General features: G+C 47.5%; 1 protein-coding gene across 17 annotated transcripts in view; it reads right to left on the reverse strand.

The window, feature by feature from the left end:
* The window catches only part of LOC121588342 (interference hedgehog-like), an 80,630-nt gene that overhangs the window by 58,879 nt on the left and 6,315 nt on the right, over positions 1–15,436 (reverse strand). For 2 of the 17 annotated variants that reach the window (XM_041906151.1, XM_041906147.1), the window contains exon 3: positions 2,665–2,669. The exons of 14 other annotated variants lie outside the window; for them this stretch is intronic. The gene's annotated coding sequence lies outside the window, so the exon portion shown is untranslated. Of the gene's footprint in view, positions 1–2,628; positions 2,670–15,436 lie in introns of all 17 variants that reach the window. One more of the 17 variants, XM_041906149.1, reaches the window with a different exon arrangement.

Genomic DNA, 15,436 nt, shown 5'->3' on the forward strand with positions numbered 1-15,436 from the left:
CACGGAACTCATTCCCGCAAAAAAAGAGGGCGTAGGAGTGGGTGAGATATCGGTGTTTGCACAGTGAGGAATACAACTGCAAACGCTCAAAAAACGATCTCCCAACATAAAAAACAACTTTCTGCCCCACGCTTTCTGCCGCACGAAGGAGCGCAGCTTGTTTAATAGATATGACATTTTCCACAACATGCTTATCGCTGCAACTATTATAGTCCAATAAAGTAACAGCGAACACGAACAAAAACTGCAAACACGCACACGCAAAATATCACAAATATCGGACGGGACATGGCTCTTGCGCGGTTTCTTCTTCCTTTTGCGACAAAGGGCAGGGGTGGGCAAAGAATCAACAAAATAAAAACACATTAGGCACGCAAATATACCCGCCCCGTGGTCGTTTGTTAACGCTGGTTCCCTTCTGCTAGCATTTGTTATTTTTTTGTTTCCTTTTTTTTTTTTGTTCTGTTAATTATCAAATGTAGATAAAAAAGCCAATTAACTCTTCGACCTCCCTGCCATGCAAACGAAAATGCCCCGCCTGTGCAGCGAGAGAGAGAGAATTTGCTTTACATTCTATTTTCGATTTGTTTGTTGGCTTAAGCTGCAGAATTATTCGTGCGCTTTTGTGTATTTGCTACCAACAACACAAAGCTTCTCCCACCTACGTCGTAAAATGGGATGACAAATTTCAAACCAAACGATCACCTTCTTCACGGTTCGTGCAAGCGCTCCACTCAATATGGCGTGAAATTCATGATCTTCACTTGCGAATAAAATCTTATTTTATAGTATTTTAACGATCCTTACACAGCGCCCCGCTAAGGAAACACGATCAATCTATCGTTTCAATGGATTTAGCGACTTTGTAGCAGACTGTACGGTGTCATTCTGTGACTATGACCTACAGTCTCTAAACACTGTGGTTGTAGTTGATACACTGGAAAATGGAAATGGAACCCTTCGGGAATGTAATTATTGCTACTGTGATGCACTTCAACCGCGCCGAAACGCTGCTGCCACACTTTGGCGAATCCTGTCACAAATTATGTTGTTAAAAACACAGCCCCATCATAATGGAATTTCCACCTTCATTAACCCTCTAGCAACACACCTACACAGAGTCCCTAGACTACTGCGGTAAGGAATTATCGGTGATAAAGTTAGCTAGACGCTAGACCATAGGACCACACGGCTCCGAGCGAGAAAATGAAGGAAAGCGCACACGAAGCAAACTCTGCCAAAAGGTGTGGTTTTCACAGTAGTGACGGGGCGGTGCGCCGGGTACCACACACAAGCCGTGATCGTTCATCCGCGTTAATCTCATTAATTAAATGTTTGTTTTGGCTGCCGCGGGTAAGTGCTTTCTGCGACCGTCCCCAACCCGTCAAGCTGGCCAAGAAGCGAAGAAGATGGTCGGTCGGCTTACTACACCGCCCCAACGCCAAGGTGGTTTTCCCAACCAGCATCACTACCGTTTCCGTTCCCTTTTTGCATCGATTCGAAACGCAAGATCAAGTCGTGTAGTAGCGGTAGCGGTTGACGTGCGGCTGCTGTTCGTGCTGTACACTTCGAAAAGGTAAACTAATTTTTCTCACCGGGAAACTCTCACCAGGCCAGAGTCTAGCACGTTCGTTCGCATGTTTAAGACATGTTTTAAGCATTATCTCGAACTTGGCCCCAGCTGCGCACACACACACAAGCCACAACCACAAGGAGAGCCAAACGGTCTTTCTTATGTGCCTCGCACAAGACGTCAAGCCGAGTTTGATGGACAACTCGGAACGGCTAGTAGAACGAGCTAGGTTGCTGGTTACCCATCCTGCACGTCACTTTCGATCGGCAAACGGAGTGAGGGGACGCAAGCGGCGCTACTCGTGACATCCCATCTGCTAAATTAAACCTGATTTCCCGAAAGTTTGGTCGGTACAAAACTACTACCATAGGGAACTAACTGATGTACCTGGAGTTTTCATGTCACAATTCACACTTTTACGAGCAAATTATGAACACGAAGCTATGGTAAAGAAAGAAGGCTCCGTTTGCTGATTTAAAGAGGAACTGCTTGACAAACAGACACATACAACGAGGAACACACGCACGAGACTACTCATACGATCAATGACATTTCCCCAGAAAAGATTTTCGGTTGATGTCAACAATTTTGACAAGAACCAAGTAACAGAACACCAGCAACAGCAAAAAATGAAGCAAAAACCAATAATAAAAAAACAACACAAGTCCTCACCCGGTATGTAATATTCAAACACAATCCTCCCACCACTCTCTCTCTCTCTCTTTCGGTGGGTTGACGCACCCCAATTCTACACCCCATGGGTTGGAATGGGGCGAAGAGCGAAGGTTCTGGCGAAACTCGAGCTTCCAACTTGTTTGTTAGTTATGCAAATCAATACACTTACCGCGTTTGTGTTCCTTTGTGTGTGCGTTTTGTGTGTTATTGTAGCTTTTTTTCTTCTTCTTCCTTGCTATTGCGCTACTGACTCTCTCCCCTCCCCTTCGAATTCCTGTGTACGAGTCATCTTTGCATACTACTACCACTACTGCTACTACTGCCTCTACTACTACTGTTGCTGGAATTATTTATGGCACAAACGTCCCCCGAAAACGAACCTTTTGAACAGGAACCAGCAGGACAACCTCGCTTACCTCGCCTGCAAACGACAACGAAGAATGAAGGATAAAAAACACATATACAGTAAGCATGGAAGGTGAGTGGAAGCAGGTTAAGAGAGTGTAAGAAACGAGTCAATATTTGATGAACTTCACAGCGGCCGAAATCGGGTTGTAATGGCAAAATGAAACATTAATCAAAACGATTTAAGCGCAGTAGCAGCCCATTGCTTTTCCCTCTCACACACACAAACAAGCGCCACATTTTTTTCATCGCAAAACGCAACCCAGAGCGAGTATCTCAGACACAGAGCCGCAGCACCGTTTGATCGTTATTCTAGCAGGGCCAATGGTAGAAGTGGACGATAAAATATTGCCTACTTTATTGTCTCGCGTGGACAAATAACGTTATATACCAATGCCGATGTATCCAAATGAAATCTAAACCGGATGGATGGAAGAAAGTTTCTATTGGGAGGAGAAAAGAGGGGGACGAGAAAAAAAAATCTCCTTCCTCAAACGAACGAACGAGAACGAGAAGCACCTGTTTGTCTAACAAACAGTTTCTAAACCTTCACAGACCCGACCCAACCCGACCCGATGCGAGGTAAAACGCTTCTTGAAGCAAACTTGGAAACATCAATCATTTCTTTATTTATCTTTACCATCTCTTCCTCTCTCCCCCCTTCCCGGTGCTACATATCGTTTGGGTCATGGTGGGTCATAAAATCAGGTACCTTCTGCACGCCGACAAGTCCGACGAATAGTTTAAGGCCCCCAGTTTCACCCCCAGCGCACGATAAGAAACGATAACCTGCACCCTCGTCCCCTTCGTTTGGGAACCTTACAAAACGTCTGCCCTCAAAACCCGGCTGGCAGAAACTATGTCGGAACTATGTGTTGATAACTCCACACACTCACTCATGTAACATATTAAAAAAAGAAATTCCATTCCATCTCCAAAGGAGACCTCGTAGGAAGTCGCACCCCAACGCAAGATGTAGTTTGCCGATACGATAGCAACCATACCGTGGCAGAATACGGTACAGAGCTTGTCACCTGTCGCTAAGACAAGTGCGAGGACATGATAAACCGAGCCCCGAGCCGCCGATTACAACACGCTTGGACAGTCCGCCGCATTGATTAATTCGCCCAATTCTTTTGTGGGTTCTGTTTGGAGTTCAGCTCAGAAGAACGCTTCTTTGAAAATTTCGGGTTTTAAGACGTTTAATCCTCCCGTTTTCAAATACACCGAAGGTGAGACCTTATTTATCACCAAAACTTCAATTCGGGACGGTTCAAACCCATTTCAAATAGCTTCCAGTGTCCGGTCGAGCTTCTCGGCGCGCTACTCGTAAAACCTTGCTTTATGTCGTTCCTCCCGTCGTTCCCGGGATATTAACATTCGTGTCGCCACCATTTGTTTAGCCGAGGTGTTATCCGTGTTTTAATTTCCCCCATTTCCCTCCAGCACCGTGCTTTTAATGCCGTACGGTCGTTCGGCTGTGTTGTTTGGTGTCCTTCTGGGACACCGACACTCGGAGGTTTCGGCCGTTGGGCTTACCAGACACCGACAACACCGAGGCAACCAACGGCAGCAGCGGCAGCAGCAGCGAACGAACGACCAAACAAGTTACTCCCATTAACCGGTCCCTTCACCGTCAGCAAAAGCAGAAACTAACAACATTTCAGCTGACAACGGGCTGAAACGCTGAGCACACAAACTGGAACTCCGAGCGATAAAAGGCACTGCCAGAAGAACATTGCCCGGTGCCCATTGCCCTGGAAGCAAGCTGCTGGACACACCGATCGAGCCCGCTCATGCAACCTGGGACGCGGCCGAAGGTCAAGTTCTCGTGGGGCATTCTTCATCTTCCCATCGGAACGGTGAACCAGTTCTAAATAAACACCACTACATCCACAACACCGCTGGTAAAGCGCTGGAGGGTCATACTGGGCCCCTTTTGCCCGCTGCCCCGCTACCAAAAGCGAACGCTGTCGGACATGTGAGGACTTGTTAATTGCTTCGCGTCTTCTGCTCACACAAATACACATTCCACCGCGGTCAAGCTTGCGGTCGATGGGTCAGCCGTCGTCGAGGGCTTAAATCTTTACTAATTTCCTCAACCCCACCGTGGACAGGGCGGTACGAGCGACATTAGAAACGGAGAAATTTGTGCTGCCCGCTCCAATGCGTTTCTAAAATCGCCGGAAACGCGCGCTCCAACACGCGTTCTTGTCGGAGCGGCATCGTAAAACCTGCTAACAAACGATCGAACGCTTTACGGTTTTTTTGGGCTCTAGGAAGGTGGCACTCCTACGACACCGGGTGAGATCCGTACGTAGCGACACTTTCCCATTCTTCTCCAAATTCCATCTCGTAACCCCGTTTCGAAAACGGAATGCTGCTGACAACGGACGCTTATGGCTTTATGGCGTAATTCGATCCGGAAGTTTCCTCAACGGTCGTGGGAAGAGGGGGAGGGGTGCCGCTGCGCGCGTTCTTCGCTGAATGTATGCTTTTCTGGTGGGAATGCCGGCTGTCGGCAGGTATGTTTCGGGGGTCGTGTTTCATTCATAAATGGCTCGCGGTGGGCGAACGTGGGCCCCTCCGTTCAGAGGTAATGCTTGGCTGCCCGGGCTGCATCAGCATTCATTCAAATTTATCGCACTGGCTGTGGTGGTTCGAGGATTCGTGCCCTCAACAATTTACGATTATCTTCGTGCACCTGTGCTGAGGTACCGTGGATGGGGCAGGTGTGATAAAACATGTGCTAAACATGTCATAATAGAGCTAGAAAAGTATTTTTTCCTCCATTTTGTTACTAGCCATGAGGAGAGCCAATTTTTGAGGTAGCTTTTTTGCGAGATTACAAGAGTATTGTAAGAAGAAATAGCAGAGATATTGAAGTTCCCTACCGAGTCCAGTTTTTGTGGTGCAGACATAAGAATTCGTAAGTTTATGGCTATTCCCGCACGAAATCCTGGTCACGGCACCAACATAGAAATCTCCAACAAGAAGGCTCTCTAATATATTTTGATTTACTTTTACTTTATTTACTTTATAACCTTTTTTTAATAAGGCTCAATTAAGATAGACACTTAGTTCAACAATTCCGAAACCGTTCTACCAATTATTCCATTCTAATATTCCCACAATAACAAAGCTTAAGCCCTACAATCTGCACATAATCATACAGCATCATCCATCCAATCCCTTTCTTATCCCTTTCAGCATTTCAAACATCACAACTTTATCCCACAAACAACGCAAACACGTACACACAGCAGTGTGCCCCTTCCCGTTGACGCGTCGGGCAGCAACGGTTTGTGCAGCATTATATCATCAAACCGCCCAAACCTTTCCGGTTGCGGAACTGTAAATTTTGGCCGCCTTAAGACACATCAATCACCGATCCTGTGTCACCGGTTGCAATCATCGCACAGCAAAACACATACACAGGCACAGAGAAAACCGAAAGCCAAACAGAAAAAAAATAAATATGCTGATCTGATGCTGATGCGGTCGTCGGGTGCGCTCGCTCGCTTCGCCCGACTGCAGCAAACGCGCGTGCCATTGCGTATACGCAGCGCGCGCACACACGCACTAAAACAATCCGTCACCCTTGTCGCATGTTTACTTATGCTACCGCCCTCGCGGCACGTAATATCGCGTTAACGTTTAACACACAAACACACACACCCATCAAGCCCGGCCTCGACGTAATTGGGGCGAGTAAACAATATTTCAATCATCACCCACCATTTCCGCTGCGGGCTGTCGCTTGGCGCGGCCAAAAGGGAGCAAACTTTCTGGTATCCCTCACCAAACCGATGCTAACCATGTGTGTGTGTGTATGTTTTTTGCTACATCGTTACTTAAAATCTCATACCGCAGAATGGTTTGTTTTTATTTCGCTGTCAACAAAATAAAGCACACAAGGTACAGAAGGGGACAAGTAGCAAGAAGGGAAGCAAACTCGCCACCGATCGAATCGAAAGTTCTTGATCTGATTGCCGTGCGATTCGGCATCGGACTCGTCAGCAGCACTGGCAGCAGCATCATCAGCATAATGCTCCGAAGGTGCGTTACAATTCCCCCAGCATCATCATCATCATCATCATCGACGTCGAAGCCAGCCATGCTTTGGCTGCGATGCACATTAAACTAACGGTCGGTCGTCGTCTTCATCTTCGTCACTAATGGAGGCACCGGGGGCCTGCTTTGATCTTTGAGCCACACATCCCTCCCACGGAATGTTGGCCCGTTTGGGGCAGGATGCCTACAACACGATTGTAAGAACTCTGTGGCTCTCTGCTCCGCCCTTAAAATAGGGAAGGAAAGAAATTCGATTTAACAGCAGAAGCCGGCCGGGACCAGAAACTGAAACAAGCTTCTACGTACGTGCAGCATCGTAATATCATTACAGCGACAGCGTACGCAAAAGCAAGCGAGACGCACAGCTTACGGGAGAGTCATTTGGGAAGCGGCTTTTTTGATGAACTAGCAAATTTTTCTAAATCGTAGCAAAGTGGGTTTATGTTTTTTTTTTCTTTTTTTGTGTTGCTACTCTGGGGCAAAAACAATTACATGCTGTGAAAAAATGGGGGGATCAACCCACCATCAAATACAGATGACATTAACAGGAAGGTAAACAGACGCGCTAACGACTTCCAAAAACCTGGCACGGAATTTGTGCAGTATTGTTTTACGTTTGTTTACCGAAATAAATCATCTTTTAATAGTATTACATAACTTTGTTTAAATAATTTCTATCATTTGTTAACCTCCAACGATTGCACCGCCAAGCAGCTGTGTAGAAAGCTAAGGAAACTCTTAATAAATCATGCAAAACTGCTTCCACCAGCGGTTTGTTTGTTTATGTTTCTTTCGCTCCGCCCTCCGCCTGCTTCACACTCAATCGAATCTAGCTAGGTGCGCTCTCCACTTCTAGATTGATCTTTCCTGCCATTGCTTCAAATCGTTCAACACCCGGCACGATCAAGTCACCCGGGGGCGGTCAAGTACGCCTTGTCTAGTCGCGCAACGCGCAGCAGATGCGAGGGATCCGCGGACGAAACCGAAAATAGATTATCTCTGCCAAAAATCACAGCCCACGGCAGCAAAAAAAAACAAAAAAAAGACCACTCGTGCCCGTGCAAAGTATGTCCTTCTCGCGGTTCAAGCTAGCAGATCGAACACCACACTTAATCGCATCATCCTACCCCCCCCCCCCTCCCCATCTGCTGCGCTGGTTCATTCACGCACGCACGCACGCACGGGCATAGATGGTCGCGCTCGGCCAGACCTTGGCTCACTTATACGCCGGCCAACCCCTCAAGCTCGTTACTGCCCATCAATCCTTCGACAGGGCGGCAATAGCTCGCAACATCGTTGAAATCTCACACACACACAGAGAGAGAGAGACAGATACGTCAGTTGTGTAACGCCGCGTTACACCTTCTTCGCACCACCATCGAAGGGACAACTCTTCATGCACGCCGATCATTCATCATACTGCACGATGATTGGGGGCCACGTGGGGCCTGAGAGCACACCTGAGCAGAACCATTCTGCACAGATAGGGTAGAGGCGGGGGGGAGGGAAGAGGGGCTTTCTTTTTGCCACTTAAACCGCCCACCGGGTGAGTGGCGATATAGAATCGATTGATGTTAAGTAATGCCGAGTGCGCGCGTCAAGTGGAAAGAGCCAAAATGATGATTTGACATTTCCTTCAAATCCACTTCAAATCAAGCGTTACAAAACGGAGAAGGAAGAGTGTGTGGAATACACGCTTTTCCTGTTCGCTTTTGATGTTGGCGGAAGAAGTGGCTCTGATTGTGCAACCCCACCCAATATGTCCTTACGGTTCGATCTAAGAAGGAATTTATGCTTCAAATCACACACTCCGAACAAGTTGGGAATTCAGGTGTGCAGATATTCTTTGCAAACAACCAAAAATACTTAAAATAGAACGAAAAAACGGCCCTTTATAAAGGATAATATCAAACTGGTTTGCTCCTAACCTTAAGCTTACACAAACGGAAGCACCTTAAAGACCCCGGAACAGCCTAATTACACCAAGCGCTCCAATTAATAACCTTTATGCTGTTCGCCCCAAGGGATTTGTAACGCAACTGATCCGAAATTGGCAATTGGATTGAAATGGCTTGAACCCGACACTAAACAGCTTAATTAGCTTCCCCTCGTAGCGCCCCACCCACCCCTTAGCTTCGAGCCCCTTAACGCCCCAACAATGTGTCGCTTCCGAGAAGCCGTTGGCTTTCATTTTAACACCCGGAACACCATTGCACCAATGGACATTGGAAAAAATTTCAAATTAATTAACGTAGGTACGAAGGCCCAAGAGCGAGTAGCGAGCCCGGCACTTCCTAATTGAAATCAGACATTGCGTTCGCTTCACATTTCTCGCATTCTCGCACACTTTCTCCCAAACAAACCACCTTTAGCGCGCCAATCAACCGAAACACCGGGGGGAGGCGCGCGTTTCATTACCGAAAAATCCTACGCTTAGTCAACACATGCGCCAATCAGGGCTGAACAAATAGTGTCCCCCGTTGGTCTGTCCACAATGGTCGTGCTGGTGTGTGATCCCTTTTTTTTAACGCTACTAGGTACGATTCCACTACCAATTCGATTCCAGCGACTCCCCAACAAAACTTCTTTGGCTCGTCCTTTTGCCAACGAGACGAGGCACAAACACACACAGAGCATACCGACACGGTCACGCTCCGGGCTAATGATGTTTGCCGTTGTGAAAAAGGGGAGCTCTCCCCTTTTTCGTCTGAGCTACGTGCCCTTTTTCCCTATCTGATCTTTCTTTTTCTGTGTTTGGGAAATCCTTTTTTTCGCTCTTTATAAAAAAAAAGTAAAGCAAACGAACTGATTCTGATCAATGCACCATGGGACAAATTTTCACCACCCTTCCTCCTCTCCCCCAAGCCCATTAATGCTTCGTTTGATCCCGAGCGAAGAAGCGATTTTTGTCTCCTTGCACCGACCGATCTGTTGACGCGGCCGATTATTTGTGAAATCTCCGCGAACCGTGGAGTGCGCCGCCGAGCCCCAGTTCCCAATGAGCATCGCCGTCATCGTCATAAGCCTGCATAAGAATCCAATAATTCCGCACCTCTTCATAGCGCATTTGCACGCCCAGCCAACCCCAACCCCACTACGTGCACAACGCTGTTGTGAATGCTGTTGTTCGCCGTCGTCTTATCAGCTTGGCCGGGGAACGGGGGCTCGCCGTGCTTCAATTGCTACCGAAACTGCAACTGAACACACACACACACAAACACACAACTGCAGCTTTGGTTGATGCGGGGGACTTTGCTTGCACAGTTTGTTAAGATACGATAGCAAAGGCAAGCGGGAGGCGACGACGACGACGAGATGCTCCCGAGTGGAAGCGTGCCTTTGCGCACGTAGCCCACCGGCTAGGGCATGTGCCAAGCACCGGGGTGTGGGTAAACGAGATACTCTACTCACTCACTCGTTGGCAAGTGACAAACTGTTACCGCGTTTAACCCTTGACAAGTTGTTTGGGATGATTTAAAAATTGTAGGCCGCAAAACAAACGTAGCGATTGGGTAGTCATCAAATATCTATATCTTATCGTGAAAGCGGTTGCAAAGATAAGACAAATTGCTATTAATTGAGTTATTATTTAATAACCGGTTTATGATTAATTTTTTCTTCTCAACAAACGTTTTTGAGAATTTTTGAGATAAGAAAGTGAAGATAGAACAAAAATCAGTCCTTGTTGTTTTAAAATAAGTTCTAGACAGTTTGGGGGGAGGTTCAAGTCAGGATTCGAACGAACGTCATTCAGCTTACCAGTCGAGCACGCAGCCAACTACTCTATCTGCACCACTATCATACGAACAAGATAAAACGCCAATAAAAGCTCAGATTCAGGCAAGAATTTTTAATTTTCCAGAGGCAATTTTTTTGCCATTTATTCCTCTTCTTATTTGAACCGACATATTATCTATACCAAAAAATTTCCTTCACAAAACAAAATCATTTACATAAAATAACCCACTCGATGCTATAAAGGGTTCACTAGCGCCACAAACCTCGGTGCGAAAAGTTCGGTTCAAGTGCATCGTTCACATGCCAAAGCACCCGTCTGCCCCGTTGCCAAACAAATATACCACCCAACCTTTGGGGACCGGCTGTCTCAATCCGCCGTCCTAGTTTGGTTAAACTGACTCCGAAAACGAAGGGAACAAACCCCCCCCCCCCCCCCCCATCTAGGATCAAAAGCAAAATAACACACATAAACGCCAAAATAGAGCGAGAAAGAGAGCGAGAGAGAGAGGGAGAGATAGAGAGACAGAAAGAGAGACCAGGCTAGTGTCTGGGGCTAGTGTAGTAGCACCCCCAAAATGCGCAACTTGGAGCACGAATTTTAAAATTTACCCATCCATCCGTCACGTACTACTGCCGCCGGTCGTACTTTTCGTCGCAAGCAAGAAAAATCAAGCAGCAAGAAAAGCGAAAGAACGAATGAAGGCTTGTGGCCACAATATATCTCCTTCCCCCGGATTGCTGTTCTTTGCCCACCGTTCCCCACCCAGGAGCCCTGTGCTGTCGGAGGTACATTTGTGGCAACGAATGTAAACATCGACTGTTTATGCTTTTCCATATCATAGTGGAGACTGGAGAGGGGGGGTAGCGCTAAAAGGGGTTCTGGGAACAAGGACCGGGAAAGTGCAAGTCCGTGATCCTAGATCCAATGCACCAACCGGGCTCCGGGTATTTGCAATCTTTATTGCATTGCCAGCACTGCAACCGCGCGCTCTGCGTCATGTTTCAGCGTACACCGTCGTCGCCCCCCGTCGTGCAGGAAGACGCTTGGAGACGTGTGAAGAAGCCACGTTTCTTAAAGATTCACGTTTTGAATGGTCCACTGTGTTGGGTTGGAAGGCGCATGGATTTGTCAAAAACTGTACTTGGGAAAGAGCGCTTTTGCCCAAAAGCAGCAAACACTCATCGCCCTGTGTGTCTGCGTCCCGTTCCCTTCTCGCTTGCCGATGGGTCGAACGATGCTGCCAGCGGGTGCAAACAACGAAAATGATTCACAACCACATAGCCTCCCTATTTGAAGGGGAAGTTTTCGGCCCCAGTGTCTGCCGGGGGGCCATGTTTCTCGGTCAATAACCGGCGAGAAAAATATCGCAAACACGGTGCATTATTTCGTGCACTATTTGATGAAGAGGCTTTATTTGTAAATAAAGAAACACCTTTTAACAGCACCTCTTGCCGCGGGAATAGGTGACCAATGTTTGGCTGCCAGCAACCACACACCGCACCAAAAGGCTACAAAATGTGCAACAGTTTAACCCCTCCGCCAAAAAAAAACAAGCCAAACAACGCCCCAAACGCCAATCCATCTCGCTCCAAGCCAAACCAAGGCTTGGCCAACGAGCCACCACCACCACCACCACCACTGGTAGGGTTTCACAAATTGCGACAGACATTTTGCAAACAGCAAATACCAATAAAAATCCATCAAATGGCCTTTCCGTGTACAAGGGTGGGGCGTTTGTTTTTCTGCGCCCTGCCCGCGGGAAACAGTCCCGAACGCTCCCGCGCCCGACAAACGTTGGCATCCGACGTTGGAATTAAAACTGAACATCGGTAACAATCAATCGATGGCATTGGGCAGAGGAATGCCATTCGTATTTTATGTACGTGTGTGTATGTGAACCAGAACCGGAACCTGGATGCAATCAAACTGGCTTGTAATGTTTGCACTGACCGGAAGCATTACATTCAGGGCAGCGCCCGTCCGCACTACTCGGCACAGGGTGTATGAAACAGTGGTAAAAGCGAAATTGCGAATCTCTTGATATATTATCAAGCCATTTCTTCACTTTCCAACCCACGCCGGTTTAACGAACCCACCGGGGTGCAACGGACGACAACTGCTCGGCGATCAAAGTCAATTCGTTGAGGGGTTTTTTTTTTGGTTCTCAAACGAGTGCAAACATATCGCTCTACGCGAGATTGCTCGCACACACACACATACAAAAGCTCTTACCGAGGCCGTAATCCATTCGGGCGCAAAATATGGACCGGATGATTTTTTTTTGGCACGGACGAGATCAACCGAAGAAATCGCTCGTTAATGCAATTTTAATGCACTTTCACACACACACAGCATTGCGGGGGGCGGGGATGGCAAACTGGCAGGCAGGCTGGGTGAGTAATGTGGGTGACAATTTGAATTGTTCTTTTTTTTTGTTCTACCGGTCCGAGGATTGGTTTGACCGATGCGTTACTCCCCTCCGTTGCTCACGGTTTCCTCCCCCAGAGCAAGTGCAAGTGAATAATGGGGCGAGTAAATTGTCTAAAGTGAAAATGGCATTAAATGCATTTGTCGGAAATAAATCTTGCCAACGTTGCTTGCGAGAGAGTGAGTGTGTGTGTGCGTGAAATGAGTGTCTGTTTGTCGTCCGGAATCCGGTTCGAACGACCAAAAACTCGTATGGTCAGCAGATAATCTTCAGTTTGATTATTGAAGCAAAAGTCGTGCTCAGTTGATGTAAATACCTGACCTTTTAGCCAACGAAGAAACATGTTGAATACTTGTTCCATTGAGGTTAAGTTCATTGATTGTAGCAAAATAATCGAATTCCTGTACGTTACATCAGACACACTTCCTCTCTAATTCTTCCCATTCCCGACTAAAGGTTGCTTCCACCACCTTCCAAATCAATGCATTCTCCACCCTTGCTTTTCTTTTAAGAGCCAGCGCATTCCTCTAACAAGCTAACACCTCCCGTCAAGTGGTATATCGGTTAAGATCACTCGAAAAGGCGGTACGGAAACTGGCGAAGAATATATTGCCATAAAATCCACCCCCCTCCCGCCGGTCCGATCATTACAAACCAAACATTGGCCAGTGTGTAAACAATCTTCAACCCGCGCCCTCCCAATCCCAATCCATAGATCGGCGCATCGGCAATCACGGCGAACCCTTAAATCCCTCCTGGCTGGCTACAATAGGTGGTTTGTGCTCAACCGAACCGAACATGTGTGTGTGTGTGTTGCTTCAGGGCGTGCGAATGTAGAGGTTGTTGAAGTGTTGACAAAATCGATACGTGATCAAGTGACCGTGTCGGAGATGGGAATGATATCATGCCGAGGGAAGCAAAGGAAGACTTTTGCGAAAACATTTGCAGCAGATTCCGCAGCATTTGCTCGAACTCAAAGTCTATTGTAGCACCAAGCGTGTACCCAAGCATTGATTTGTGCAAATAAAAGCACAAGCGGAGAAGCAAAAATCGTTCCTTTATAATCAAAACATTCCAGCAAATGTAGCATTTCCCGAGCACAAACTTTGCAAAAGAAAACATTTCCCCCACAAGGTAATGAAACGTTGGTTAAAAAACTTTTCTCTTTCATTTCAGCGCTCGACAGCGAATCGGCTTGGCTCAACGGTCAAATCCCTCCACCTCAGCCTCAGCTTGCAACACACACACCACACTTCGAGGGGGTTAAAGCGATCGATCGTAATAAATTATATTTTGCCACCCCGTAAGGAGCTGGCAAGGATGAAAGACAAACAGACGAGCTCGTGACGCGGGCGAAGCGGCGAAACTGTGCGCGAGTGAGGGAAAACTTAACGCAAACACGTGCACCTAATCCTTTCGAAACCGGTGCGCTGGGATCGTTTCGTTTCCATGTGGAGCGCTTCAAACGCGCCATCCATCGTGCGATTGCTGCTCCCTCTGTTTGCACGCTGGCACGAGGAAGTCGAAGGATCGATATTGAATGATTCCGAACACCGAACTCACTTCCAACTATTACACGCGAAGGAAGCGGTTCATCACAATGAGCAAGGGCGACGATTCAACTTCTACATTCAGCTATCACTTTTATTACTTTAAAAATTGAATTCTCAGCGAACACACACACACATAAAACAACAGCGCTGTAATCCCACTGTGCTTTTGAAGTGGAATCACTACTCGATCCTAGCCCGATTACTTGCGGTGGCTGGAGGGAAAGGGCTTCGATTGTAGCCTCCACATCCATACTGGCGTTGGTTGAAACAAAGTTTTGTCGATCCCTTTTCTCGCCGCTTTCCCACCTCGCCGGCAGTGCACACACAATAGGATTTCAGCAACAGTCGGGCCTGTGGTAGAAGCACACACCACCAGTGTTATGCTTGCACCGCATTTCCCGAGTGCCGAGAAAGCTTTCCCATGTCCCATGCACACAGGTACTACTCAACATCCTTTAAGCAACGTTCAACAAATAAGCAACCGCGAAAGCCAACCAGCGCCACAGCCGATGCATCAGGTTAAGCCGATTGAAGGGTGCTCGAGTGGGGAGCCTTTTCACAGTCACACTTCTTGCACTTGCAGCGCTTGCATACGCAGTTCGCCAGTGTGTGTGTGTGTGTGTGTGTGTGTGTGTGTGTGTGTGTGTGTGTGAGCGAGTGTGAAACGAAGGAAATGGAAAAGCCCTGGAATGCATCAAAGGCTTCAAAAGCTCGAAGCTTGAGGGGCACTTCTGCCCAGCTCTTCCCGCCAGGTGACAGCAAAGCAAAACGCTAACGTTTGCGGACATGCAACCCATGCAAATGATAATGCTCAAGATGATAAGGTCCAATCAAGCCGTCAATCAGCCGGCCGGCCGGTACACGCAACTATGCGCGCTCCGCAGCCGAGCAGCAGCGCGGTTAAAATGGGGCGGACATAACAAACAAACAAAAAAAAGCAGGGCAAGAATGCCCGTTCCCATTTCGCTCACAACGTTTGCAGGCACAGT

This window comes from Anopheles merus, chromosome 2R (genome assembly GCF_017562075.2).
Source record: "Anopheles merus strain MAF chromosome 2R, AmerM5.1, whole genome shotgun sequence".
Lineage (NCBI taxonomy): Eukaryota > Metazoa > Arthropoda > Insecta > Diptera > Culicidae > Anopheles > Anopheles merus.